Source organism: Urtica dioica, chromosome 10 (genome assembly GCF_054948205.1).
Source record: "Urtica dioica subsp. dioica isolate 48M chromosome 10, U.dioica_male_clone48M_v1_H2, whole genome shotgun sequence".
NCBI lineage: Eukaryota > Viridiplantae > Streptophyta > Magnoliopsida > Rosales > Urticaceae > Urtica > Urtica dioica.
In genome coordinates this window covers 3,879,503-3,883,237 of record NC_142765.1, presented here as the reverse complement: position 1 = coordinate 3,883,237, position 3,735 = coordinate 3,879,503, and the positions used below count along the sequence as shown (strand labels likewise).

General features: G+C 41.7%; 1 long non-coding RNA gene across 1 annotated transcript; it reads left to right on the top strand.

The window, feature by feature from the left end:
• Positions 1-400: 400 nt before the first annotated feature.
• LOC149383127 (uncharacterized) lies at positions 401-3,360 on the top strand. The gene is made up of 4 exons (XR_016301794.1): positions 401-720; positions 1,508-1,613; positions 2,003-2,112; positions 3,048-3,360. It is a non-coding gene; the product is annotated as an uncharacterized LOC149383127 (long non-coding RNA).
• Positions 3,361-3,735: the final 375 nt, after the last annotated feature.

The window sequence follows — 3,735 nt, the reverse complement described above, 5'->3', positions numbered from 1 at the left end:
ATGGAAAATCTCGGAATAAATAAGGATTTATCGAGTTCGTCTCGAGTAGTAAATTATTTTCCGATGAAATATTCCGGAATTTAATTTAAGAAATAAATTCTCAAGGACGAGAATTATTTCCGAGAAACCTTAAATATATTTAAATTAATCGAGAACGAACGAGGAAATTCTCGGGTTAGTTATTTAATTAAAATCCGATCAGTCACGGATTTAATTAAATAATTACATTACAACGGACGTGATTGTAATGAAAGTTCGGGACCCATTTATAAGAATTTTTTAGTTTGGGGTCGGTTTGGAGAGGAGGATATGGGAGGGATCTATGAGCAAATAAGGGATTCTTTTTTCTTCTCTTATCTTCTTCTATCTTCTACTCTCTTCTTTTCCCTTCTTCACGTCACTTCTTTTTTCTTCTTCCCCTCCACTCGCGCACGACTCTGCAGAAAACAAGAAAGGGGAAAAAAAAAAAAAAAATTTCCAGCAGCCATCAAAGCTCGGGAAACCCCTCACCACTCGGCCATAGTCACCTCATCTTCTCCCTTTTCCTTTCTTCTTCTTCCTCGTCTTCGTCACTTTGTCTCCCGCGCGTCTCACAGCGACCGTGCGCGCGCTCCGACGAGGAGAACGGCCGCCGCGAGCTCACCCAAAGCCGCCAACCAAGGAAGAGCCACAGGAATCGAGAGAGAGCACGCCGGAGAGTCCAATTCCTCCAGAAACAAGGTAAATCTCCTTGACCCGAATTGGAAACTAGGGTTTTGAGAAATTGGATTGGGGGTTTCGTGTTCTCTGTTGATTTATGAGGAATTAATGATGTTTAACTACTCATTGAACTCGGTTAGTGATGGTTATGAGATGAAATTGTTGTTTGAACGTAGATTTCTTTGGTTTTGAATGATTTTGGCCGAAAATGGGTTAAGGGTTGAGTTTGATTTGGGGTTTCTTGAGTCTGAACGTGGTTGACGCTTTGTGATGTGATTTGTGCTCGGTTTAGTGTTGTTTTTGGAATGGGTTTCTGTTTTGATTGTGTCTTGGCCGAGTTTCATGTGTTGAACGTGCTTTGGCCGTGTGGTCAATTAAGCGAGTTCCTCTGTTTGAATTTTGGAATCTGTTTTGGAATTGTGTTGTACCTGGTGAGCAGATTTTGAGGCCGTGATGAATTTGAAATTTGTGAGGTTTGGTTTAGATATGGTGAATTTGAGGATTTGGGAATTTTAGTGTGAAATCGTGAATTTGACTTGAGAAATTGAAAGTCGGATTTGGTCGATTTATTTTGTAAAATTGAGTTTGGAATTGGTGAGAAATGATTTGAGATTTGTGATTTTTGGGCTCGGTTTTTGGGTTAGGTTGATTTTAAAGTTGAAATGTGAATATTATGATAAGGTTAAGGATTTTATGACAAGTTTGGGTTTTGTGACAAGTGATGTTATTAGTGGTTTGATTTCGGATTCTAAGTCGAGTCGGGAGTTTGGGTTTGTAAATTGACTCGATATTCGTTTTTATTTCACAGCTCAGTTACAGATCAGAGAGAATCGAGCGAGAGCCGGTGAAATTGAACACGTTGAAGCCGGAAAAGTAGTGAATTCAGAACAGATTTTTAAAGCTCGATCTCACTCGTGAGTCGTTTATCGCTTTATAGCGTTAGACTCGAGTCTTAATTTTGGATTTGAGATTTGTACTCAAGGATTATTAATTATTTATTAAGAGATGTTCGAGAATTTAATTTTTGGTTAATCCATTTAGAATTCTCGGTTTGTACTATTTTCGGATTATTCATTTAATTTATTTAAGACTCGTTAAATAATGATTTGGATTTTATTTCGTACTCATTCTCTGGTACGAATTCGTACGAGTCTTGAATAAGTTTAAATTCCGAAAAGCCGGGAAATAAGTGAATTAAATTCTCGAACCCTTGAACCGACTCGCAGTGAATCCCGATAACGAACCTTAAGCTTGTCATCACCTTTCGGATCATTGACTAATGATTTTCAACTTTGGGTTTTAGTTTCTCGACGCCTCAGAACGTGATAACGCTCCAGGATGTGTAGAGTCTCGGGAAGCGTGAAAAGCGAGGAAACTCCAGAAGTCAACCAATTTTCAGACGATCTTTTCCGGGTAAGTGAGGAGACATAAGTCAACTACTTACCAAGGGAATAACCCTGTTTGTTTGTGCATTTACTTGTTAGTAAACAAGAGTAGGTGAAAGCCCTAAAATGAATAAACTTGAAAGTTAAGGCTTCGGCCACTCTTGCTTGAAAACTTAGTTCGGGTACGCCCGTTAGGTTCAAACGCTAACTTGAACCAGCCACGTTGTTGCTTTGTTGTTGTTAGATCCCTCTGCTAACCATAGAGTTTGGCTAGATCGGAGGTGACAGGAGAGCATGTTAGACTCTCGGATTCGAGCCGAGGGTAGAAGTACCGGGAGTCACATCCTGAGTCTTCAATCTAAAACACTTAACGAGCATGAAAGGGAAACCATAATTCTTTCGGGATTTATCCCGAGACGCTCTCCTGTTTGTAATTAGTTGTATACTCTATAAGCTAGAGTATCCAAACAATAAATAATGTTGTCGGTGGTACCCACGAGTTCCGACTCGTGTTGAGGACTAAGACGGTCCTGATGGCGCTGAGTACTCCACGGGAGCTGCTGAGAGCACCCCGTTCTAGCAATGGGAAAGGTCGCCCCGGCGAGCCCATTTGCTGTGTCATGACGACACGTAGCGCCGGCGCCCAAATGAAGATGGTACCACTAGTGGATCCCAGACAGTCTTAAAACACTTAAGCTACTGATGACTACTGCTCGAAGTCTGAGGTTGGCTTCTTGTCATTCCAAGGGTTGTAGCAGGGGATGTTGTATAACCTTGTGGAATGGCAAGTGATAGCGTAGAGCGAGGCCCCGCGTTAGGCATGCTCTTCAATCATATGTATCTGCATTCTGCATTCTTATGTGTTTGTTTGCACATCACATGGCATTAGTCGTTTTACTTTATAGATAGACTCCCACTTACTGAGTCAATCGACTCATAGTTTTATGACCCTTGGTAATGTAGATAAGGGAAAAACTTGTAAGCGGGAAACGAGATTGAAGACCGAGACCGAGCGCGTATTGCCTTGACCTATGGGCTATGGGGTTTCTTAATCGGGGTTAGTATCTTCTGATAAAACGTTCCGGAACATATTTGTATAGGAGTCGCTATAAGACTCTAAGTTATAAAAGCGAAAAATTTCCCCGAATTTTCGCAAACTATTTTATTATATAATCTTATGAGATATTATGCTTAATTAATGTGTTTATATTATGAGTTATGTATAGATTTGAGTTGATCAGTCGCGGTTCGTGGGCGAGCTGTCGCTCGCGGGTCGTGACAACGGCAATCCGACCGGTCAGGCTTTGCACCTCTTTGACTCGTCTTGGAGACTTCATTTCAAGGAGCGCCTTGATCTTTTCGGGATTCGCCTCTATGCCTCGTCGGCTGACGATGTATCCGAGGAATTTCCCGGATTCAACCCCGAACACGCATTTGTTGGGGTTGAGCAACATTTTGTATCGGCGGAGGATCATGAACATCTCCCTTAGGTCGTGTACGTGATTGGTTGCCAGTAGACTTTTAACGAGCATGTCGTCCACGTACACTTCCATTGTCTTGCCAATTTGACCGGCGAAGATCCGGTTTACCAAGCGCTGGTATGTTGCTCCCGCGTTCTTAAGGCCGAAAGGCATGACCTTATAACAATAGA